General features: G+C 53.6%; 1 long non-coding RNA gene across 1 annotated transcript; it reads right to left on the bottom strand.

Annotated features, from left to right (window-relative positions):
- Positions 1 to 3,229: 3,229 nt before the first annotated feature.
- On the bottom strand, positions 3,230 to 25,659 carry LOC123286476 (uncharacterized). The gene is made up of 3 exons (XR_006528861.2): positions 25,525 to 25,659; positions 12,186 to 12,352; positions 3,230 to 4,201 (listed from the first exon to the last, which is right to left on the bottom strand). It is a non-coding gene; the product is annotated as an uncharacterized lncRNA (long non-coding RNA).

Raw genomic sequence — 25,659 nt, 5'->3', positions numbered from 1 at the left:
GATAGAGGTTCCAGGCCTGCGAGCGTGGCTGTGCACAGCCGGCCTCCGGCCGGCCTCTCCTCCTCTTGAGAAGGTGGTGGAATTGGTTCATGTGGCCTGGGGAACACGGCCCAGGCCAGGCTGCACTCAGATTTTTTTCGCTTCACGTCATTTTATAACTCTGTTTCCTTGTGTCACTGATGAAATAATAGTTAATGTGCTCGAGTGCCTGTTATGTGGCAGGCACAGTTCAAGTTCATGAGTTAGCTCGCTTCAACCTAACCTTTACTCCACAGGTGCCTTCCCAGCCCCATCTTCTAGCTAAGGAGACTGAGAAATGATTGAGGAACGAATACAGGTGGGGACCTGGCCTGGCCCTCGGGCTGCTTCTTGAGAATGCTGTCCTCCCCTGCGGGGCACTTACCGCATCTCAGATGCTGGTCGAGGGGCCTGACTGACTTAGTCCTCTTAACAACCCTGTGAAGTAGGGATTATCGTTGTCATCCTGTTGTACCCATGTGGAAACTGAGGCACAAAAGGGTCTAGAATTTTCCTAGAGCCACATTGCCCAAAAGTGTCCGCTGGAACCTGTGTGCATACCACCACCCCCCACTCCCTGGTGGGGGGCCGTCTTTTCCCCATTGGCCTCCCCTCCCCAGGGGTTACCCAGGATTCCATGGCATTGACCTGAGATTGGCTCCCCCACCCCCTGCTGTTGGGCATCTGGGCTGACCCACGGCCTGTGCAGCCCGCGCCAGACCTTCACCTCCCACCCTGTGTGGCCGCCCAGAAGAGGCTCTGGAGAGTTTTCTGGTGTGGCTGGCAGGAAGCTAGGAGGTGTCGGGACACTGTGAAAAGACAAATGTCTGACCTATTATTAGTGAATAGTCGGCCCTCGTCCAGCCTCCCAAGGTCCCTGGAGAAGAGGAGACCTTTAGCATGGCCAAGGCCTCTCCTAGGTCTCTTGGGATGGCTGCGGCAATGGCCTGAGCAACATTTACATTTCTGCCACCATCCTATAAAACTAGAGTAGCAGAGGCCGGAAGGCTGCCCACCGACCCCTGCAGCCCCCTAAACGGGCACCCAGCTGGGTCCAGGACTCAGACTAGGACACTGGCCTTGCCTCGGGGCCACCAGGGACGAGGTAGGTCGAGCTTTCCAAGGTCACATTGCCGCCTTGATCCCCTTGGCCTGAAGCTTAGGACTCACCCTGGGTGATGCTTCCCACGTCAGGATGAGATGAGAAGCGTCTTGGATTCTGTCCTGGCTCTGCCAGTACCTCTCTGGGGCTTGATTCCTCAGCTATAAAATGACAGGGCTGTTAAAATATATCCAGATCTGACAGTGTTCTCTACTATTCCCCAAAGTGTGTTCCATGGAACAAGGCATTGCTTGAACCAGCGTTCCACAGTCAAATAATCTGAGAACGACTGCACCCCTGGTCCACTCTTAGAAAACCACAATGCACGTCAGCGCGTGCTCTGAGAAGTCCCCCTTCAAAGACACCGATTTAGCCTGACTTAACCCAGCATCTCCCATATTTACCTAACCCCAGAACACTGTTTATAAACGTAACATCCGTCAAGCCTTCTGCAGGGGCATGTACAGCAGCTCCTCGGTGAATCCCACTGCCCTTGGCGTCAGACCTGCTGCGTTCCTCTGCAGGGAGCGGGGAGACGGAGCCAGCCCTGCCCTCCCGTAGTGTGAGGCCCAGGGGAGGTTCGGAGCACCCGCAACCCGGCCTGAGAGCCAGAAGGGCATTCAGGGAGGGAGACTCAGACATTTCCATCCAGGCATCAGGGAAGGCTTCCCGGAGAAGGTGGCCTGGGAGTCGGGCCTTGATGGCCTGGTGGAGGTGGCTAGGGGCAGGGCAGGGGGCATCCGGGGTGTCTTGGCTGATGGTCAGCAGGCGGTGTTAGGGATGGGAGGAAGAGGCCGTGTCTCCTCTGTGATTTGAGCCCCCTGATGCCGAGCCAGACCCGACAGACCCACTCAGCAAAGCAAACGCTTTCCTGAGCAGATGGGGGAACAGCCATTTTCTGTGACTTGATTGGCCTCACGTAACTCACTGAAGTATCCCTTCTAAGGACGTAGTTTCTTCTTTACCAGACCCCGTGGAATATCCTCTCCTCTGGCCCCTTCACATTCCGGCGATGTTTTAGTGCTTCTCAGGAAATAGAACTGTCCCACTCACAAATCAGGCTCTGAGGGGGAAAGAAGTTACGGGACTGATGTTTCAGGTGGACAGGACTTTCCTTCATTCAGTCTTTTAGTTTTTCAATCAAGAAACATTTGCTGAGCACCTACTCTGTTCCTGGTGTCGTGCTAGGTGCTAGGGACCCAGAGGGGCATCACACACGACCTTTCCCTGAAAGAAGACCAAACTCGTGGGCCTCAGGAAGGTTTGGTTCTAGTAACAGAACTGTGGAGCTTCCACGTGGCATAAAGAGAACACTGTGAGAAGCTGCTGTATCACGGTGTAAAAACCGTCAACTGCAATCTAGTGTGTCAGGTACAGGGACCGACAGTGTGCCAGCCTCCTGGGCGCTCTGGGAGAGCTCTCCAGAGCAGGCCAGGCCCAGGGACAGCCCTCAGGGAGAAGCTGAATATGCATGATCAGGAGTGAAAAGGCAGTCCAGGCGGAGGAACAGCCTGTACAAAGGCCCTGTGGCACAGACAGCTGGGATGCGGAGAGCTAGGGGTTGAGATGAGAAGACAAACAGGGCTCAGATCATGAAGTGCCTTTTAAGCCACGTTAAGGAGCCTGAACTTGACCTCAAGGGCTGTTAGCAGGGTGGGGACTTGATAAAACGTGTGTTTTTAGGAAGATCTCTCTGGTTGTGGGTGAAGTGTAGGAGCCGGCATGACGGCAGTTGCCAGAATGAGGAGATGCTCCCACCTGGCTGGGGCCCAGCACAAAAGGAGAGCAGTATGCTCCCAAGGGCCAGGCCAGCCCCTGGCTTTGGGGGAGACCTCTGAGGCAGGTCAGGGGCCAGCTGTGCTGTGAAAATCCTGGGAGCCCCCACCCTGTGACAGGCACCACCCTCTACCCGGCTAGACCCTGCCAGACAGGGAGCAGGCAAGGGCACACTTCCCGCGCCACGGCACCAACAGCAGACTCGGGAGCATCTCCAAGGGGCGTGTTTCTGCACGAGAGCAGGCATTTTCTGCTCCAGGACAATCCCTTCACAGTATCCAGGCAATTAATTATTTCTTATCTCATCGAGTAAGGGGCCACGTGAAAATCATTCTCATCCTTCTGTTCAAATTTTATGTTGCTGTTTATTCTGAACAGGAAAAGAGCAGAAAATAGAACTGTTTTCTGAATGGATGCCAATTGGAGGGTTTTTTTCCTTTTATTTTTGAGTGATGGGAACAGGGATGGTGAGGGAGGGAGCCCTTTCTCTGAGGCTGTTGAGGTGGGAGCAGGCCCCCCTGCCCTCACTCAAGGGGGGATCTGAGAGTCCAAAAGAGCTGGAGCCCCAGAATCTGCCTTAGCCCCAGCCCTGGACAGTCCTTCCCGGGGTTATTCCCTTTGTGGAGAGAGGTGAGCGCAAGCCCTGGAGCTAAAACCGGAAGCAGTCAGGCCTTCGGAGTCCTGGAGGGGCTGGACCAAGAGAAGGGGGGCTCAGACCCACCTGGCTGGTTGTTTGGTGTCCTGAAGGAACAGTGGGCGAGGAGCCAGGCACCCAGGCTCCGGCCCCAATGCTGCCGACTGGTGTGACCCCGAGCTAAGTCTGTTATCTTCCTGGCCTCAGTTTCGTCATCTGTAAAATGGGTCTTCTGCCCTTAAGAAATGCCCCAGGAAAATGTATAGTACAGCTCCTGACTCCTGCACACCCAAGTAAGATGCAACAATATCCCCTAGGAGCAAGTGGGCTGGGAGCTCAGGGTAGACACTGCTCGGGTGGCATGCTTGGTGGTGGTGTTAGGGTCTCTCTGTCATGATCTTGCTGCAGTTCACGTCTCCCCAGAACCTGCTGGCACACAGCCCACGACAGGCCTTGACATCCTCAGAGTTTCAGAGGAGGGTGCCCGGGGCCTTGGAAGCTGGGATGGGGGTTGACAGGCCCCGGAGGGCAGGAGGTGGAAGCATATTCTCGACTGTCTGGCATCGGGGCGGAAATCTCTCCGCGGTGAACTCGCTGTGTGTCCTTGGGCTCGCTCGTCTCTCTGAGCTTCACTGTCTTCACTTGTATGATGGTGGTACTAACGCTGGCCCCTGTGACTCGGGGGAGAAATAAGAGAGGATTGAGGGTTCATGGTGACACTCTTCATTGTCATATTCCATGTGCCTCATTGGCCTCCAATAAATGTTTGTTGAATGATTAATGGCAGTACAGTGACTGGCATACAATCAAAAACAAGCATGGCCGCTGCCATGGATATGCCCCGCCCCCTCCCTGCCTCCATTGCCCTCGGTGGCAGTTACTGACTCTGACATTTCGAGCACTTGGGGGTCTGTGCTCGCCCCGGCCCTGCACCCCCTCACTTCAAGCTTCCCGCTAGAGGGATGCTGTGCCCGGTTCCCGCTCCCTGTCTCTGCTGGCTGCGCTGCCAGAAGCCGCCGTGTTTACCCACCAGGTGCTGAGCTGTGTGGTGAAAGCTGAGTCTCCCCAAAGGAAGTGAGGGACCCTGAACTCAGTCAGGGTCACCCGCCTCTGCCCTGCCCTGCTTTCTGTTGTCCTCCAGCCCAGGGTGAGGCTGCCTCAGTGCCGCCGGCTCCCCCCAGGGCCAGCCACCCTCCCTGTCCTGCTGGCTGTGAGGCTGCGGGCTGCCCCTCTGGCTTGGGACAGGAGTTCCCCTCATGCCTCCTCTCCTTTCACGCCCCGCCATCTCCCCTAAAGCCCAGTTGCTGTTTTAGGATCGTCCCGGGCCCGTCATCGGCCTCCGGCTGGCCACTCCGGGATTTGAGTAGGATGCTCCAAGTCCTGCCACCTGCTCTGAACTGACTGCTTTGGAAAGAGCTCTTACCCAAGTGTTGGCAGCCGCTATGGGCTGGAGCGGAGCGCTCCCTCCCGGGCCCCTGGGGGCTCCTGACTTGAGCGAGGCCCACTCACTCACCTGAACCTCTTCTCCCACCGCCACTTCCCCCTAGGGGTCTGCACCCTGCCCTGCGTCCAGGGTGCTGGAGGGCTGTTTTCCCCAAACTCCCCAGCCAGCCTCCCGCTGCCCCACTTTCACTCCCTCCTCCCCTGGACGACCACTGATGAGCCCCTCCCTGCAGGAGGCAGCCCACGCCTTCATCCGTGGTGCTTGTTCACCAAGAGCTGGCTAACGCCTCCTATGGACGAGGTCGGGCAGGGAGGTAAGGAAAGCTGGGCCCTGGTCTAGGGCTCTTACCCTTGGGGCTGGTGTCACGACAGGGCAGAGTCCACCTGGGAGCCGGAGTCCCCACACCCAGGGTGAGGCCTGTCCTGGCTGTGCCTCCACCTGAGCCACCCCCGGGGCTGGCTCTCCGGCTGAACTCACCTGCCAGAGCAAAGACGTGAGACAGGCTGTGGACCTAGCTGGAGGAGGTTGTGATGGGAGCACAACATTTATTGAGCACCTACTGAGTACAGGAGTGTAATGTCAGCTGTGTCTGCCCCGTGTTGCCCACTGTTTGATGAGGAGAGGGAGGTAGCTGGGTCTGTGTGGGAGCCAAAGAGGGAGCCATGGGAGATGGAGGCGGGAGCTCCGACTCCAGCCCTTGCAGAGGAGCTGGCCTTGAATGCAGCATTGACTTTCAACAGGCAAAGATGAGGAAGGGCATTCCGGGTGGAGGGAACAGCATTTGTGAAGGCCAGAGGTCAGAAGGCAGGGCCATGTTGGGGTGTGAATCATCTGGGCTTTCACGAGGGGGGTTTGTAGGTGAGGAGGCTGGGCAATGGGGTGGCTAACTGTCCTGGTTTCAGGGACTGGGACGCCTCCCAGAACACAGGCTTTCTGTGCTAAAACCAGAAAAGCCCCCGGCAAACTGGGATGAGTTGGTGGCTGTACTGGAAAAGCTAAATTGAGTTCTGACAGAAGCAGGCTTCGCATTTACTGGTAAGAAGTTTGGGGCTCTGTTCTCTAAGCCATGAGGAATTACAGAAGGATCTTTTTTGTAAAAGGATGGGGGGAAGCATCTCTACAAACTGAGCCCACTCGATCCCCACACTGATGGGAATACTTAGCACCCATTTTGCAAATGAGGAACTGAGTATCAGAGAAGTTAGGTCACTTGCCCCAGGTCACACAGCAGATAAGCAGCCTGTGATTCCAAAGCCTGTTAGCTCTGAGCCACTGACCCACCTTTCTCAGGGTGAGGCTCTGGCAGGCCAGGGGGTAGCTATTGTGGCCTGAAAGCCGAGGCTGCCTGGGATCCCTCCAAGGACGGGGCTCAGAGGCTCCTGGAAGATGGGCCTGCACCGACTCTTGGTTTCCCTGTCTGTGGCACAGACAGCCAGCAAGCAGCCCCAGGGCTGGCTCGGCCTTCCTAGCTCGGTGTCCCCATTGTCCATCCCTAGGTTTGGCCAGTGTAGGCATCAGTGAACAGTGTCGAATGGATGATAGCACCTGTGCTGGCCCCTCTGTGACTGATGGGGGCCCTGAGGGGCTAACCACCCAGCGACCCCTCCCATTGGCGAGAAGCAGCACTGCATGCAGGCCACAGGGTCCAGAAGGAGACCCTCCTAGGTAGGGGAGGCTCGCCCCTTGCCAGGCAGGTAGCTCATCCTCTGCTCTAGAATAGGCCCCGGTCCAGCTCTCCCCCGACCAAACCCAAGCTGCTCGGACGTGAGAGCTACTCTGCCCTGGCAGTGGCATAGAAGTGTTCACAGGCTGACTCAGGGAGGAGCCTCACCTAGAACCAGACACTGGCTGGCGGGGAGGAGCCGGCAATAAGAGAACGCCAGCCGGGCAGGTGGAGCCAGGGCTGGATGGCCTGGCAGCGGGTGTGGTAGGCAGCAAGCATGTCCACTCAGAGGGCACGAGTGTTTGGACAGGTGGCCAGAGCCCGACGACAGGAGTCTGGCAATGGGCAGCCAGGTCCTGAGTGCCGAATCTGGGGCGGAAAGCCAGGCACATCGATATTCCAGGCGTGTTATAAGGTGGCAAAACGTGATCTGCTTGGCACCAGGACCCTGGCACACATACCTGGCTTTGAGGCCATCCTGTGTTCAGCATGCCCCTGTGGAGTTACACCGGGGAGCCAGCTTGCTGACGAGGGCATCCCGAAGTCTGGGTGCTCCTCCCCACAGAGCCTCGGTGACGGACATGAGGGCTGCAGCTGGCGGGGGCAGGGATCTGCCTATGGGTGCTCTGCAGGGAGAGCCCCACATTGGCCCCCAGAAGAGAAACGCTAGCGCAGGCTGCTTGGGCCTCAGCCAGAGGGCTCTCAGTGGGTATGTAGAAGGAGGCATCTTTGTCAGAGAGCCAAAGCAGGACCATTCCCAGAGAAGGAGAGCCGGGTAGGGGTGTTCGACTCCTCTCTATCCTTAGCGAGCACACAATTTGCTAAGGATCAAGGATGGGTGCTCACCACGGGGACCATGAGAGAGCGACCCCCACAGGCCTTTTTGTGCAGGTCTGGGGTTCCTGGACTCTGGTCAGGAACGATAAGGCCTCTTCCCTGGGCAGGAGGCTGGGGTGGGGGCCCCCTCTGAGTCTCTCACTTGGGAAAGGGGAGTGGGGAGTTGTTGCTTCCTGGTTACAAGGTCTCTATTTGGGTGATGATCATGTTTTGGAAATAGATGGTAAATGTAATTAATGCCACTGAATTGTATACCCACAGTTAAAATGGCAAGTTTTATGTTATATTTTTGTGTATTTTTTTAAATGATCTTTTTTTTGAGGAAGATTAGCCCTGAGCTAACATCTGCTGCCAATCCTCCTCTTTTTGCTGAGGAAGACTGGCCCTGAGCTCACATCCGTGCCCATCTTCCTCTACTTTATGTGGGATGGCTACCACAGCATGGCTTGCCAAGTGGTGCTGTGTCTGCACCGGGAAACCCCAGGCTGCCGAAGTTGAATATGTGAACTTAACCGCTGGGCCAACGGGCTGGCCCCTTTGTGTATGTTTTACCACAACAAAAGAAAAATTTAAAAAACTGTCAAGGTCCTAAAAAACAAGGAAACACTGAGATGGAGACTAGGAAACATGATACCCAAATGCTATGTAGTCACCTGGATTAGATCCCGGAACAGACAAAAAGGACAGTTAAAGTCCATTAAGGAAAAACTGGTGAAATTCAAACAGAGTTTATAGTTTAGTTAATAAATTTGTCCCCATGTTAGTTTCTTAGTGGTGACAAATGTCCCATGGTTATGTAAGATGTGAACATTGGAGGAAGCTGGTGATGGGTGTACGGGAACTCTCTGTACTGTCTTTGCAACTTGTCTGTAAATCTAAAATTATTCCAAAATAAGAAGTTAACAAAAAACAAAGCAGAACAAAAGCCGGACCTGGACTACCAGGGAGAGCTGGGGCCCTGGCGTGGCACTGGGCCTCTGGCTCTGCCTGCAAAGGCCAGGGTGGCGGGAACCGGCTCTCAGCTGGCCGGAGGATTTGGCACCATCCCTGTGGAGATGTGCCAGAGCTGGACAGAGTCAGGCAGGAGGTGGACGCGCCCCCAGCATCTGAGCCTGGCAGCAGTCTCCATGAGCTTCACTGGTTTTCCTGTGTTCTCCACTCTCGGCAGGGTCTCTGGGCCGAGAGCAGGGTTCTCTGCAGCCAGTGGGGGGGTCGGCCTTAGAACCTGTGTGGTCCCCGATTTGGGCGGGTCCAGCAGGCAGTCCAGGCCTTTGGTCTAGCTGTACCCCTCGCCCAGTCACGTGCCAAGACAAAGAGTTGGTGGCCCTGCACTGGTGCCGCCCTGCCCCGGTCCAGACCCCGCACACAGGGCCTCTTCCTGGAGGCAGCCCTGCTCACACCATTCCCTGATCAGAGATGGCTCCCTGGTGCTTAGAAAATAAATGCCAACTCTGTTAACCGGCGCCTGGGTCTTTATCAGCCCGCCTCCAGCCTTCTTTTACTGCCTGGCTTCACCCTCCACACTTACAGGCTGACCAGATACACCAGCCCCAAAGCACCAGCCTGGGGCCTTGGCTCATGTGGTCCACTCCTTCCTTTTTTTTTTTTTGGTCATCTTCTCAATATTCAAATTCAGTTTTTCTAGGTCCATATCAAACTCATCCTCCCAGATGTCTCCCGGCATTTGTGGCCGGCCTCCCTTGGGTCGCTGACTGCTTTCCCTCTCTCCTCCCACGGGTCTGTCAGGTCCCCTTTCTGTCTCTGCACAGGAAGAGCTGGTGCAGGGGTGATGCAGACTGAGGTGTCTGTGGGGCTCTGTCAGAAAAAGCTCTCAGCCCTGGCTCAGCCGAGCCCTGAAGGCCTCAGGAGTGCCTGCCCTCCTGCTCGAGGGTCCAGCTGTGTCCACGTCCTGGCCGGTGACCGAAGTCCTCAAATGCCTCCTGGGAGGTGATCCCAGGCCCCATGGGGGAGCAGGAAGGAGCCACTGCACTAGGCTGGTGGCTTGAAATTTTCGGGTGGCCCCACCAAAGCATCCTCTCATCCTTGAACTGAAGCAGGAGACAATAGGAGGCTCCGTCCTCGGTCTGAACTTCCCTCGTGGTGGCTGCAGGGAGCCCTGGGGCACAGACGCCAGCCTGCTGTGGTTGCCAGCCTGGCCTGGTCAGCCTGTGCTGTCCTCCCTCTGTCTCTGAGGCGGGCCCATGCAGGAGGCAGAGGTGGAGATGGCCACTCCCCATGGGCTGGGGATTAGGGGAGAAGGGAGGGCTGAGCCACAAGCAGTACGTCCAAGGCTCCTGGCCCCTTCAGGACATCTTGGTTCCCATCTCCACAATGGCTCCACCCACAGCCTCTCTCTACCAACACTGTGGGCCTGGGCATGGGGCCTTCAGCGTCTTGAGATGTGCTGTCCTGGCACAAAGTGGTCTCGTAGCCAAGACTGGCCATGTCCTCTGAGGACAAGCTGCAGGCACAGGTCTTTAGAGCAGGATTTCTGTCCCCAGTCACTTATTGGAGGAAAAACGGTTTGGACAGGAAGGGGAAAAACTGGAAGCTAACATTTAGTGACCACCTACTGTATGCCAGGCACAGTGTAGACACTTCACAGGTGGTTCTCCTTGGTATCCTTACAAACCACAAGATAAGCATGGTTCTCCCCACTTCATAGATCAGGAGACTATGGCTGAGAGAGGTCAAGGCACCCCCCGCCTAGGTGTGTCAGAGCCAGGGACAGAACTCAGGTATCTGTTGGACTCCAGATTCCTTCTTTTCTCTGCACCAGGGTGGGAGAGGGGGTGGGAGCCATCTAGCTCCCCAGGCCGGGGACAATGTCCAGGCTGAGGGACATTCTGAGCTTCCAGGAGTGTCAGGTGACAGGACAGAGGGCACACTTGGTGATGTCACTCTCCGGAATGGGGCAGGGCGTGTGTTTGCAATGTCAAAGTTCCTCTGGACAGAAGGGCAGGGCTGGAGGGAGGAGTCAAAGCAAGTCATATTGTTGGGGGGCTGCTTGGGCCTGGGGAGGCCACGGCCCCCGGGGTCCTGGCGGGACTAAAGTGGAGGCCAGTTTTCTTCTTAACGCCTCCCCTCGCCCAGCCCCCACACTCCAGGATGTGGTTTCCTTGGTCACTCTTTTGCCCTTGGAGGGACCACACACATCCTGGAAGGGGCCCCAGATGCAGACACTTCCTCTATTCCCCTCTGATCTAGCCATCTTTCCAGGCCTTGCTTCCATCTCCCCACACCTCCCACTGCCTCAGCAGACGCTCCCTGTGCACAGCCCCAGGGATTGCTCCTGTCTCTGTGAACTTTCCTCACCCCTAGTCAGCACCACACCCATAGTCCCAGGAGTGGTCACCTTGGGATGGCTGCTCTTGCCAGCACCATGAATCCCCAGAGAGCCCAGGTGGACTTCATGTCCTCTGGTCCCAACCATGACTGGCACTGAGCTCAGGACTCAGCACATAATGAAGAGCAGGGCTGGGGCCAAGCTTCTTTGGGCATCCTGGGCATAGACAAGTGAGCTGCATATGGGTGGTCCCATCTGGAGTCCAGTCCAGCCCAGGATGCTGCTGCTCGCCACTGAGCCTTGTCTCAGAAAGGCACTTCTCGAAGCTCAAGGCCCCGGTCCAGGCCCAGACGCCACTCACTGCTCTGGGTACAGCCTCTACTCTGAGCCCCACTCCCCCAGGCCAGAGAGGAGGGTGAGCCCAGAACGTTCTGTGATTACAGACTGTGGGTACAGGCTGTGATTGTGCAAAAAAGACCAGAGTGTTTCCAGTAAAACACTGAGTAATCTAGAAAGCAGTGACCACCCCCAGCACATTTATTCTTAGAAACACCAGAGAGCTGTTAACTAGCTCTGCATTAGAAGCTGGACTCTAGCAGAAGACAAGAGGGGTCAACTAGCGACAACCCCCCGGGTCCCTGCCCTGAGCCAGCAGGATGGAGGGGCGGTTTGCAGGATCTGGGGCTGGCCAGAGCACTGCAGCGACCCAGGCCATCCTCCTTGCCACTCAGCTGCCTTTCTTGTCCCAGAGCCCTTTGCTGAGAAGCACGCCAGTGTCATAGGTGTGCTCCCTTTTCAAGTAATTTTATCCAGGTTCCCCATGCCGGGGTCTCCCTGGAGGCTAAGGGGCTCGTGGTTTGAATCCCTAACCCTTAATTCCTTGCCTTTGGCCTTGAGGAGGTGTGCGCCAGACCACGGCCACCTCTGCTTATTCATTTAGCAAGTGCTTGTTGGGAGAGGGGCCTGGTGACAGAGACTCAGACACCGTTTGTGGCCTCCTTGGGAGCTGAAGGTGGCAAAGTCAAGTGTACAAATAACTCTGCAGCAAGAAGTGTGGAAAGGGCTCAAGAAGGGGGCAGACAAAGCGTTACACGGAGCGGAGAGAGAGGTTTGGTGCAGCTAAGTGGACCAGGGGGACTTCCTGGAGGAAGGGGCATTTGACTGAGACTTGAAGGATTGATTTTTTTTATCTTCAGTATTGAAAGGGGAGCAAGGCTGAGCATAGTCCCTGGTGACAGGAGCCACTGAGGTGAGAGGAGGTGAGGCCTGGACTGTGGCCAGCAGACCTTGTCTGAATCCCATTCCTGAGTACAGGCTGTGTGACTCTGGGGAGGTCCTTTCCTCCCAGAATGTATTTCCTCACTGGGAAAGAAGGAAGACTGAAACTACACGTGAGAAAACGCCCGGCGCCGGGGTGGGGAGTACCTGTGGTCGGTGCTCCGCTCGTGCTCGCTTGAGTCCCAACGTGGTGGCGATTTGGCAGATGGTCCAGGTTGCCGCCAGGCACATCTGGATAGTCCAGTGTCACTGGCTTGAAGGGAATCATTAGACATCACACTCACTCTGCACAGGGTAAGCTCTGAAACACAACCCTAGGAAGAGACGAATATTGTCACTCTGTCAGAGCCTGGGCCCCTTTATTAGGGCCGATGACCAGCACCATTTAGGTGTCAGAACACAACCGTCAGCCAGAGCCCGGCAAGCTCCCCGTCCAAGCCCCCCTCCATGGGAAAGGAGCTGAGGCCTGCGCCCAGGGTACATGGTGCCCCCATCAGAGGGGCCTCGCGTAGGGGCTCCATCCTAATGTCACTCCAGTCCTCTTCCTGACAAAAGATTCCTTCCTGTGTCACAGCTGGAGCCACCCCCACCCCAAGATGTCCATCAGGAGGAAAAATTCACATTCAGTAAAGGGAGGTCTCTTTGTACTTTTCTCCTCAGGGCTCACTGCTCAGTCAAGGCCCTGGGCACATCGAAGTGGCCGGGGCCTGGCTCCCGGGGAAGGTGCAGCCTTGGAGAATGCATGCACCTTTTGCTGTCCCTGATAACGGAGCCAGAACTTTTTCCTCAATCCACAAGTAGCTTGGGAAGCAGAAGCACAAGTTGGAGCACACTTGAGCTAATGACGACATGGTCTCGAGAGAGCCGTGGGCCCGGGCAGGTCTCTGTCCTGACCAGCCGCGCTGAGGATGGACAGCTCAGCGGGTGGACTTGAGAGAGGCAGGATAACTGAGGGGAGAATCCCAACAGGGTACATGTGACCCTCCTCAGGTGGACAGAGAGCGGGGGCATGGGGTGGGCTCTGCCACCTGGGGCTTAGGAACTGGAGCTCAGCGCAGGGGATTTCACAGTGGCCGGTCCATGGGTGGTGATGGGGCTCTGCAGACAGCATCCACTCTAACTCTCCTGTGTGAGTGAGGAAAGTGAGGTCCAGGGAGATGCCATGATGCTGAGTTTCCCCAGGAGTTAGTGATCGCGCTCAAAAGGGAAGCTGCGGTGCTGTCGCAGGCTAGGGCATGGCACACACCAAGCCCGCCTCCCACTGCAGGTGTGAGTGGAGACAGGACGAGGGGGCGGAATGTGAAGAGCTGTGGGAGCCCCGCTGAGGAGACGGGATCTACCTTGGCAGAGGCTGGAGTGGGGTCTGGGAGCCTGAGGCCTGAGCAGGGAGCAGCTCAGGGAACTTCTGAACTGGATTAGTAGTGGCCAGGGGGTTAAAGTGGGCGTGGCTATGAAAGGGCCACCTAAGGGATCCTCGTGGTGACAGAAACATTCTGGATCTTGACTGCAGCAAGGTCAGTATCTGAACATCCCAATGGTGATACTGCACGGTAGTTTTGCAAGATGTTGCCATTTGGAGAAACAGGGTAAAGAGGGCTCAGGATCCTTGGTATTGTTTCTTGTCTTTTCTTTTTTTTAGGAAGATCAGCCCTGAGTTAACATCTGCTGCCAATCCTCCTATTTTTGCTGAGGAAGACTGGCCCTGAGCTAACATTCATGCCCATCTTCCTCTACTTTATATATGGGATGCCTACCATAGCATGGCTTGCCAAGCGGTGCCATGTCTGCACCCAGGATCCGAACTGGTGAACCCCGGGTTGCCAAAACAGAACGTGCGAACTTAACTGCTGAGCGACCGGGCCAGCCCCCATGGTACTGTTTCTTACAACTGCATGTGAGTCTACAACTATCTCAAAATAAAAAGTATAATTAAAAAAAAACAAAAAGAACCCTTCTGAGCTGGGTGCACAGAGGGGTCTAAGGGACAGAGGGGCTAGCCAGGAGGTGGATCACTGAGCTGAGTGGAAATGGCCTGTGCCCAGCAGCCCCCGAGGCACTGTGCCTACCCCAGGGACAGTGGGTCACAGGCGCTCAGCTGGGCATGGTCTGTGAGCATCAAAGGGCCAGGAGCAGAGCTGAGAGGCAGTCAGAGGGAGGGCATGGGGGAGGAAGGGTGAGGAAGGCACGGAAGACCCTTAATGACTGGTAAGTAGGGGTGCTTGGGTGGTTAGGAGGGATGGTGTCTGCTCTGTGGCCCAGTGTGGGAAAGCACTGTCATTGCAATCAGAAAGGGAGTTGCCAGGGATGCTGAGGACAGGAAGGCTCTGGGACATCTCCAAACCAACAGCTATCTACATTTCCACAGGACGACTCTAGATTAGATGCCAGGCAGCCTTGGATGCAGGAAGTCTTAAAGATTTAATGAGACTCGGGGCTGTGTTGCCTGTAGCTGGGTCAAGAGCATGAGGACTTTCCTGGGTAAGTCTTCACTTCAACCCCACTGAGCACCCACAGGGTAGCAGGTGCAGGAGGAGACACATGTGCATGGCATTCCTCAATGGGCATGGGGCTGGTGCTGTGGAAAGCAGAAAGATGACTTTAGTAGCAGACAAGATTGAGTCTGGCAAGTGGACTGACAGGGGCTGGGAGCTCAGTTCCATGGCACAAGCTCTGTGATTTGCAAACATGTATTTGTAAGTGCCCTGGACAGAGCCCATCATGGAGGTTCCCTTCTATCTCACCCACCCAGCTTTTCTGCGTCTCTTCGTTTGCCTGAGATGCCCTCCCAGACCTCAATCCCAGTCCTTCATTAGCCCCCCACTGTGTCTAATGCATCTCCTCTATGCAGACGCTGTGCTGGCCCTGAGCACCCAGAAATAAACCAGATACAGTCCACCCCTTGAGGGGCTGCAGTCTGGGGAGAGACAGGTATGTAATTAAATAAGGCTATCAAAGAGAGTCAGCTGGGTGAGCCTCCCAGCTGGTATCTTTGCCTCTGGGTCTGTCAGTGACAGGGAGACGTTCCAGCCCCGGTGTGGAAGCCCAGCATTGAGGACCCATTCTCCAAGGGCGCCTCTGACTCTGGCGCTGCTGGAGGAGCCCTCTTGTCCACTGTGGCAGGGCTTATTGTCTTGTATCCAGAGCCTGCCCAACACTCTGAAGCCAGGTCTGCAAAATTGTCATCAGCCCTCCTGGGCCTGCCTTGTGCTTGATGCCCAGGCAGGTCTGGGGGTGAGGCAGATAGGAGGCGAAGGGGGAGAGACCCACAGGCTGCCCACATAGCTCCTGGCCAAGCCAGTACGATGTAAACTCATCTTGCAAAGCCAGAGGCAATTGGACAGTGGGTGGGGGCCCAGCCCATGCAGGCTGCAGGCTGGTGGGAATGTTGACTTGGGAAACTTCTTTAAGGAGGAGAATTGACCCAAGCTTCCCATAGTTTGGGGATATAGAAGGATCAGAGAAACTGCAGAGGAAGGAAGAGCTGGGCAAATGGGCCAAGGTGGGCCCCTGGTGTGGTGTAAAGGACAAGCGAGGAGAGTCCATTTAACTACATTGATTGAACGTTTCCTGGGCTGCCTGGTGTTAACCTCCAATCCACAGATGATGAAAGCAAGGCCAGAGAAGATAAATGGCCCACGCAGGGGCTCAGAGCCCGTGTCCAGAAGAAGTCAGCTTCTCAGCCCTACTCTACCCAGGCCAGCTCCTGTGGGCTGGACAGGGGAGAGCTCCCTGGAGAAAACACAGAAAGACGTCCGGAGGAAGGCTGGGGGTCTGACTGTAGAAAGCCTCAAAGTCAGGCCAGGGGTACCCATGGTGGTGTTGGCTAAATGCTCCACATTTCCCGCGTGACTGAAAAGGCTGGCTCCTCCAGGAATGCTCCCTTCTGCTGCTGGGTTTGGCTTTATTTCTGGAGACCCCTTAAGCTCTCTGATCCTTAGTTCCTTCATTGTAGCAAAGTCTAATAATACACCGCCAGCTGCTGCAAGGATTACTGGTACTGTATGCAAAGTGCTGGACATATGATCATGCACAGTAATGAGGAGCTATTAATATTATGTCAGCTGCTGGCTGCAGCCGCCTCCTCCTCAGCGGTCCCCGCTTTGACCACTCAATCACCTCCGAGGGGATTGCTTCAATTCTTGCTAATGCTGCAGGACGCAGGCAAATCTTCCAGGGATCTGAGACAGGCCCAAGGTCTGGGAGGTGCCCTGGACCTAAGGAAATCGAGTGGCTTCCCTGATCCTGGATCCCACACGTTTTACACGGCATCGCAGTGGAGCTGCCGATGTAGACAGCTGGTCCCTCAGCGTTTCCTCTCACAGGAGCTATTAGCTGTGTCATGCATCCATTTGTAATGAAATGGAAGTGTTTTGATTTCTCTGGGAAGCCGGATTTTCTCCCAAATCCTTCCTGCTTTCATCCTTGGACATGAAACAGCTCATTTCTAATCTCATATGGAGGGGCAGCAGTTATAAGGCCCCCGTGAAATCTGATCACCAAGTTGGCTCCCAGGCGTCGGCTTTGATCGCTGGGAGGGAGCAAGTTGTCCCCAGCTTGGTGCTAATAGCTGCATGCATTATTGAAGAGCCGTGTTTCGGTGGCAGACACATTCAGCAAGATATCTAGATTGCAGGCTGGAGTGTCAGCTGCTTCCCTCACTCCTTGGCAATGGAGCTCTGTAATCCGGCAGAGCCACTAAAAATAGGCTCCTGACAGGGGAGTTGACACTGCTCACCCCACCCTCACCACAGACTAGTTGGAGGGCAGCTGACACGGAACAAGCAAATAAGGTGAAACCACCACTTTCCAATTCTCTCAATTGCTGCTTCTCTCATCCAAATGTCTGAGGAATGAACAGTTGCCCCGGGAGCCTCCTCAGGAAAGGCACGTCTGAGGCCTCAGCTGACTACAGGCCGGGCTGTGGACTATGTCCTCTTACCGCTCTGAGTAGGACACGGATGCCCAGGCTTTGGGACCGCTAGGGCAAAGCGAAGGTTGGGACTTAATTACCCCTCAGCATTTGCTGGAAATGCTAAGGGGGAGGGGGCAGGCTTATTGTACCCACCCTCACTTAGTGTTTGAACTGGATAACCTAGTCAAACCCTCTTTTATTCACTCGAAAACTCTTATTTGAATATCTACAACTGAAGATACAACAGTGAGCAAGGACAGACGGGATTCACAGCTGTGGTAGACAGCCTTGGAGATGGCCCCAATGGCCCCTGCCTCCTCGTCTTCGTGTACGTACATAGTGCCCTCTCACACTGATTAGGGCCCACCTGTGTAATCAACAGGATGTTGTGGAAATGATGGAGTGGGATATCTGAAGCAAGGTCATAAGAGACATTGTGGCTTCTGCCTTGCTCTCTTGGATCACTTGTTCTCTGAGGGAAGCCAGTTACCATGTTGTGAGGACACTTAAGCACCCTATGGGGAGGCCCAGTGGCCATCTTGGAAGTGGATCTTCCAGCCTCAGTCAAGCCTTCAGATGACGGCAACCTCACGAGAGATCTTGACCCAGAATCGCCCAGCTAATTGAATTTCTGACCAATAAAAACTGTGAAATATTAAGTGTTTGTTTTAAGCTGCTAAGTTTTTGGAAAATTTGTTACACAACAATAGATAGCTAAAACACTGATCTTCAGTGAATATCACAGTCTGATGGAGAACTAGATATTGATCAAATAATTACGCCAATAGCTATAAAATTGCAACTATGAAAGTTGCTATAAATGCCTCAATAGGGAACTGACCTAGTGAGAGAGGTCGGGGGAAGCTTCTGGAAGGGAGTGATGACTGCTTTGAGGCTGAAGCGTAAGTACAGGTGAAGTAGGTGAGAGAGGTGGGGAGGAGCCCTCCAGGGAGAGAAGCAGCTTGAGGCAAGGCCCGGGGTTGGGACAGAGCCAGAGGCACAAGAAATATGAAGGAGGCTGAGGGGTTGAAGCACAGTGAGGGAGCAAGGCACACAGGCAGGCTTGGAAGGCAGAAGGGGCCTCTGCCACTGAAGGGTTTACCACTCAGCCTAAGTGCCATAGAAGCCCCTGAAGGGCTTTAAATAAATGAGGAACGTGCTCAGATCTGTTTTTCCAAAGGTTCTTGTAGTTCCTGTGGAGGCTGGCTGGGAGATTTTAGTCGATGGGGCAGTGGCAGGAGCCCAGAAGAGGGATGGGGTGTCCAGAACCAGGTGGTATTAATGGACATGGAGGGGGGACAGATTGAGGGATATTCATTAGGGTGAACTGAGGGTCCCTGGTGATGAAATGGCCATGGAGGGGTAAAGGAGTAAAGGGGAGTGCCTAGGAGGAGTTCTAGTCATACAACCATGGATGGCCTAGGGATTGAGCTAGTCTGAGAGATCCAGAGAAATGCACTTAAGAGGCTGGGGGCTGTGTGAGCCTGATGTGCTGTCCTAGACGAGCTCAGCAGTCTCCAGGACATGGGTCCAGCTACCCCACCACCCTGCCTCTGGGTGTGGCCCCATCGTATCCAAGCTCACGGTCTAGGGGAGTGGATGACGCCCACGCAGGAAACAAGGAGGGACTAGCAGGTTGGTTTGGTTCCTTCCAAAGGGCAGATCTGGCACGACAAGGTCTAGAGCAATAGCTGCTGTGGGGCCCTGAAACCTTTTTGGCGTCCAGGAGGAAAAACTATTTTCATAACTGTACTAAGACATTATGTGCCTTCTTCACTCTCATTCTTTCATGATAAAGTGGAGCATTCCAGAATCCACATGGTACATGATGTTGCAGTGGATTGAAGGCAAAAGCAGACATGATCATCCAGCTGTTTTCTGTTAACCAGACATTAAGGAGATTTGCAAAACTGTAAAACAATGCCACTCTTCTCACTAATTATTTTTGTTTTGGATAATACAGTTATTTTTCATAAAAAAGATACATGTTAACATATGGTAGGTTTATTATTGTTGTTTTTAAATAAATTAGTAAATAATGAAAAAATTTCTCAGCTTTAATTTCTAGTATGGTAAATATCGATAGCTGTAACCCACCTAAACCCAGCCCTGGTCGTCTAGTGGTTAACATTTCGTTCTCACTGCCATGGCCCAGGTTGGTGTCCCTGTCAGGGAACCACACCACCCATCTGTCGGTTGTCATGCTGTGGCAGCTGTGTGTTGCTGTGATGCTAAAAGTTGTGCCACCAGTATTTCAAATACCAGCAGGGTCACCCCTGCTGGACAGGTTTCAGCGGAGCTTCCAGACTAAGACAGACTAGGAAGAAGGACCTGGCCACCCACTTGTGAAAAAATTGGCCACGAGAACCCTACGAATAACAGCGGAGCACTGTCTGATATAGTGCTGGAAGGTGAGAGGATGGTGCAAAAAGATCGGGCAGGGTTCCACTCTGCTGTCCACAGGGTCACTAGGAGTCAGAATCCGCTCAAGGGCACTAGCAACAGAAACAACCCCCCTAAACAGAAGCTCTTAGGTGTGCTCAATAATTTTTAAGAGTATAAAATAGCGGTGCAGAGATCAAAAAGTGTGAGAACTGCTGATCTAGAACAAGGCCCCTCTTTCATCGGCAGCTGAGTCATTAACAAGATGTTACAGGGTAGAACAGCTTTGTTGAAAACGCACTTTAGACACGGATGGCTTATCAGGGAGAGCCCACTCACCACTCCCATCCATAGTGTTTGTGAAACCACCTGTCTGGGCCGTAACACATACCGAAGCAGCACTTGTGGTTTCCAGGCTGAAAAATGTCCTGCATAAGGCCAACAGTAGGCGGACCCACACCCCTGCACACCAACGGTGTAACCTAAGAGTGGCTCTCCCCTGAACGCTGGCTTGTCTTCTCTCACTTGGGGAGTTTCTGGTCCCCCTCTCTCTGGCCCCTTACCCTCACCTGTTAACTAGAATACAGACATTGATCTTTCTAAAAACACTAGAAAGATAGTTTGGTCCTATTTCTCCCTGATTAAAAATCCTCCACTGTTCCAAATCAACTTAAGGAATTAAAACTCAAACCATTGTAAAACCATGCAAGGTCCTTCGCGGTCTGCTCCCTCCCAGCATCACGACTTCTCACTTCAGCTACTGGAAGATTCCTGAAGTCTCAGGGACTCTCTTGCTTATGAGATTTTGTCTATGTGGTGTCCACTCTGCATCCTACCTGTGCCTGAAACTCCTGCCTCCTTCCTTTCTCCCTCTGGTCCTGCAGGATTCAGTTTAGAAGCATCTCATGTGGGGAGCCCCACTGACTCCTTCCGCCGAGGCCCTGGAACGTTGTGCTCCCTGCTGTATCATCAGCTCCAGGGCTGACGTCCGTTCTGGTTGGACAGCTTCTCATTCTGACTACTTATTGCTCATGCCATTCTAGTTGTTAAACATATATTTTTTAAGATTTTATTTTTCCTTTTTCTCCCCAAAGCCCCCCAGTACATAGCTGTGTATTTTCAGTTGTGGGTCCTTCTAGTTGTGGCATGTGGGACGCCGCCCCAGCACAGCCAACGAGCAGTGCCATGTCCACGCCCAGAACCCGAACCCGTGAAACCCTGGGCCGCTGAAGCAGAGCACGCAAACCCAACCACTCGGCCACGGGGCTGGCCCCAAGTTGTTAAATATTTTTAAGACCACTCCTTCCAAAGGCCTGGAAAGAAAGCACTCAGTAAGTATTTGTTGAATGAATAAATGAGAAAGTGCCCTGGACTCCAAAGTCACAAAGTGAGTTGGTTTAAGGACCCCATGCTCCAAGCCCTCAGTCTCAGAGCTGGTGACTAAGGCCCTTCTCCTTTACCACTGGCCTGGCATTTGAAACATCCTGCGCCGCCCTAAAAGGTCTGAGCATCTGTCATTTGATAGTTTTCTCTGAACCACACAAAGCAAATAATCAGAGCTTCAACTCCTTTAAGGGACAATCTCTTTCCAACCAGTTGGCTCTTCACACACCTGCTCCATTAGAAGCGGGGAAAACCCCTGCCCTGCAAGGAAACGCATCCTATGGTTTCTTCAGTGCGTCCGCGGACATCCTTGGTCCAGGGGGATCATTACTGAGCCTCACACTTTGCAATTGCAATTGAACAGCTCACATTACAGGTTAAGCTCCTAACGGATGGAATTGCAAAGTGCTCCAATTACTTGAAACAACTATGCACTGGAGTCAATAACCTTCCATGAACTGCCGGGAAGAATTGTATTCTAAATGCAATCCAATCTTTGCCTCCATGTTGTAAGGCCCAGTAAAACCCCAGCGGTTCTGGATCAAGACGCTCTTTCTCATTGTCCATTAAGTCTCCTCTCTAGGGTCACCCCTGACCCGGGGGAGAGTATAATATAGTCATTTGGGCCCGTGGGCCATCTGTAGCATACAGAGGAGACCCCTGCACAGAGCAAGTCCAGGCTCCCTTCCCCGGGGAATTCAGATCTTTCCTGCTCTCCCCCTAGCCCGGCCTGTACTCGCCCTTTAGGCTAAGGTTGGGCCCATCTGCTCCAGGAGGCCGGCCCTCCTGGGCAGGGCAGTGTGCTGGGGCTGGGTGCGCCTATAGGAACACTGTCTCAGTGTCAAGAGGCTGTTGGAAGACTTGGCTGCCAGTTAAATAAATAAACAAAGAAGTTAAACTGATAAGGTTAAGATCGGAAATACCCAAATTGGCAGCAAATGCTGTTTGATTGTTATGGCTGGTGGATGGCAGATACAATTGAGCCTCATTTTTAAAATTCATTTGACAGTGTTTACTCAGTACCTGCTAATGTGCTAGGCTCTGTGTGGGTGCAGGCCGCAGCATGTAACACACACACACACACACACACACACACCATTTTTTCTTGGAAAAATCAGTAAATGCAGCTTCACAGGACTTATCCCAGCAGTAAAAATTCTCCAAAGAGGAATGAGAGAGAAGCCTAATTCTGCCAGCTCTTCACGGACAGCCAAGACAAGCCTGGAATACATGGTTCCCTGAGGTCTACATTCTGGGCCCAGGAGCAAACGGGGAGCCTTGTCAGGCCTCTGGAGATGGTCCAAGAAACAGGTTTCTGGGCTCTCCCCTGGCCACTCTGTGCTCACTCCCACTGTGGTCAGGCTGCCAGGCTGGCAGGCCGGCAGGTGGGCAACGCCACAGGATGGCAGGCACATCCTGCTGGAGCTGAGATCCAGCCCGGAAGCCGCTGGCCAGGGGATCACAGGCAGACCTTCCTGCCCGGCCAGCTCCTCTGCAGCTGTTTAGAGAAAAAGCCGAGGAAAGCAGAGTCTTGGATGATCGATGGGCTGTGTGTCTCTCTGGCTCCTGTGGATTTTTCAATTGGAAAGAATAGGCTTATCTCTCCTTTTTAATTGATTTTAATGCAGCTCAGCCAGGCTAGATCAGATCTCAACTCCTCCGTGGCCTTCGATGAATGGTGCGGGGAGCTGCCTGAATGTTAATAGGAGGGGCTAGGAGGAGGCAGTGAGGCCATTGTGTGCCTGCAAGACCGCCACAGCTGCTTTCGGGGCTGACCTGCCACGATGGACCCCTCTCGGATTTCAGGGGTGGTGTGGGCTGGGAATGGGGTAGTTTGATTTCTAGATGATGCAGAAGAGCATACATGTGCAGCTGTGATTACAGCTGGGAGGCCCTCTGGCTCAATCCATGGCAGGGTTTGGGGCTCTAGCTAGCCTACCTCTCAGAACATTTACTCACCTCCTCCTGCCAATGCCCCAGGCTCCATCCTCCTCTGAAAACCTTCTGGTGCCTTTGCAGTTTTAACTGTAGCATAGTCGGCACCTTCTGACACAGAGGAATCTCCTCTCGCTTCCTGTCTTGTCCTTCCCAGCACCCCTCCCTCCTCCAAACCTTGCTGGGCCCTGCCTCTCTGTGCGAACTTGGACCAACGGCCAAGCTCCTCTGGGCCTTGGCTTTCTTCTCTCAAATGAGGTAACAGCATCGACCATAGGGCATTATTTGAGGAGGCAGAGAAGATATTGCAGGTAAAGCAGCCAGCGCTGTGCTGAGAGCAGGAAATACTCAGGTATTATTTCTTTTCCATCCAGCTTCCCTCTCCACCAAGCCGACTGAATCAAGAGATGCAAGCACAGTAACTGGAGACAGGAGGAGTCCTGAAATGGTATCCCGTGGGGATGGACTCAAGCTCCTGCTGTAACTACATGCTGTAGGTGACTCATGAATGACCTATCCCCGTTTTCCTGGCTGGAAAGGGATTAACAGACCCCTCAGAGGACAGGTTCTCAAGCTTAGCTGTTGGAAAAGAAACACTCAGAGAAGTTTAAAAAAAAAAAAAAACATTTCTGGGGCTTAAGACCCAGAGTCTGGTTCCACCAGGCAGCCTGGGATGGGCCAGGCACTGCTGGAGGTTTGGAATGTTGTAGAAGTCAGTGAGTTTAAGATGGAGTGGGGAAGAAGATCCTATTCCACAAAATCAAGGGCCCCTATTAAGAGCTCAGCTACTTATTCTGCATGACAGTCCTCTGTGGCCTCTTCCTGTGGTCACTACAGGATTCCTTTAAGCCCAGGTGGCTGGTGGGTGGATGCAGGAGGGGGCGTCTGTCTCTCCATGTTCCGTAGCCCCCACCTCCTTCCTATCTTTCAGTGAGGAGAGCTGGTACAGCCCCACCTTAAAAGCATGCTCCTAGTTTTCTCGTACAGACCCGGACATCCAAGGGCTGGTTTCACAATCAGTACCAACGCTGAAACACGCTTTCTCACAGACACCATGACCCTCTAATCCACGCATATACATACAAATGTGGTCAAAAGCAGACTCACTGAAACACACATGCTTACAAACATATTTCAGGAACTGTGAATCGTCTGAGATTTTTGCCTACTTGCAAGCTAGCGAGGTAGCCTGCCACGGTTTTGTGGATGCTGGTAGACAACACAGGATGCCTGGGTCAGGGATGAAGGACAGTTTGCTGCTAACAGCAATCACAGTTGCCAGAGTATTAGCATTTTGGTGCTAGTTCCTTGAGCCCTAATTCCCACAGGGTGATGTGAAGAGGATTACATGATACCCTGCATGCAGTGGGTTACAGTATAGGGGAGGAACTCTGAGTTTAGGACCCTGAGTCTTATAGGAAGCAGGAGATGCATCTGCCCTTTGCTCAGGAGGGAGATGCTAATTCTATCTCCCAAGGCTGTGTGTTCCACAGCATCCTTGAAAAGATAGTCGAGAACAAAAGGCATCAGCGCTTCACTCTGCAAGGTGCACAGAAACATGAGACCCATGAAGAATTATCTAACACTTACATCCCCAGATATGCATCCTGTCAGTCTGACACACATTCCCAACATATATCCACACACGGATATGAGCTCACTTCAACGTGCACCGAAATCCACACAGCGTTACACACGCATCTCTATCCTACAAACATCCACAAGCTTAGGAAATGCTTGGACAGAGTTTGGGACCGTGCCTTTCTCCCTTGTATAAACTGAGAATGCCTAGCTGAGTCTGCAACTGGAATCCATTCTGGAATTCCCATTTACCTTACAGTGATCCTTCTAGTACAGAATCTGATCGCTTCCTGGCCCTGCTTAAAACCCACTCCCTGCAGGACACAGTTCCCACTTTCTAACGTGGCTCTGTTGCCCCTGAGGCCTCTTTTCCAGCTTCTCTCAGCCTAGCACCCTATGCTTCAGTACACGAAAGCCCCACTGTTCCCTGTTTGCCTTGCACTCTGTGCATCCACACCCATCCTGACAAGCACCCCCTCTCTCAGCCCGCGATCTCCCGGGTACCAATCATGGGCCTGCAGACCGAACCGTTCTCTCTGCCACATTCCCTCCGCAATCCCTCGTTAAGCTCAGTGTCCCACTAAGCTCACTGTGGTGTAATTGTCATTTACTGTTTTCTTGACTTCCTCCCCATTCTGGGCTGGGAGCTGCTCTAAACCAAGACCCTTATTTGACTTGTTTTTGCATCTCTGTTGAGTAAACCCAGGGCCTAGGGCAAGGGGACAAGGCTTATGACGGTTGCTGTCAAACCAGTTACAGGACTGTAGGCAGGATTGGCCACATAATTTGCAAGTCTCAGTGCAAAATGAAAATGGGAGGTTCCTTATCCAGAAATTATTAAGAATGACAAGATGGTAACAACAGAGCATTAAACCAAGAGTGTAGCCCTTCTGAGTGTGAGGCCCAGGTGACTGCACAGACCACACACCCAACAAGCCCCTACTACAAGAGCAGCCACGTGGAGAGGTGATAGTGTCAGGCTCCTTAGGCCAGTGCCCAGAGGCAAGAGACAGGTCAGGGAGCAACCAGCCCCACAGAGCCTCTGGGGAGCCTTGGGTTTGCATACGGGGCGACCTTCCCTCCTTCCTCCCTTCATTTCCTCCATGTGTGGGAGGGGCCTCTTATTGACTTTACATTCTTTTCCTTTTACCCACTTACGTAAATTCTTTGGCCACCTACAGTGAGCCCTGACTTCAGAATAACACGGTGGCTTCCCTGTTCTCATGGAGCCTCCAGACGCTCTCACAGAAGAGGAATGGAAACTCAGTTTCCCCAGCCCATCTGCACACTTACCCGATCACTCATCCAGACTCCCCTTCCCTCAGTTCTTCCACCGCAAAGCTTTAAAATGTATTACGACTGTTTTCGTGATAACAGTACTGCGGCGGATGTAAACAGATGCAGAGAGGAGAGAATGGTGGTAAGTGC

The sequence above is a fragment of the Equus asinus genome, chromosome 6, assembly GCF_041296235.1.
Source record: "Equus asinus isolate D_3611 breed Donkey chromosome 6, EquAss-T2T_v2, whole genome shotgun sequence".
Lineage (NCBI taxonomy): Eukaryota > Metazoa > Chordata > Mammalia > Perissodactyla > Equidae > Equus > Equus asinus.
Note: the sequence above shows the minus strand (reverse complement) of the source record. Positions and strands in the feature narration are given on the sequence as shown.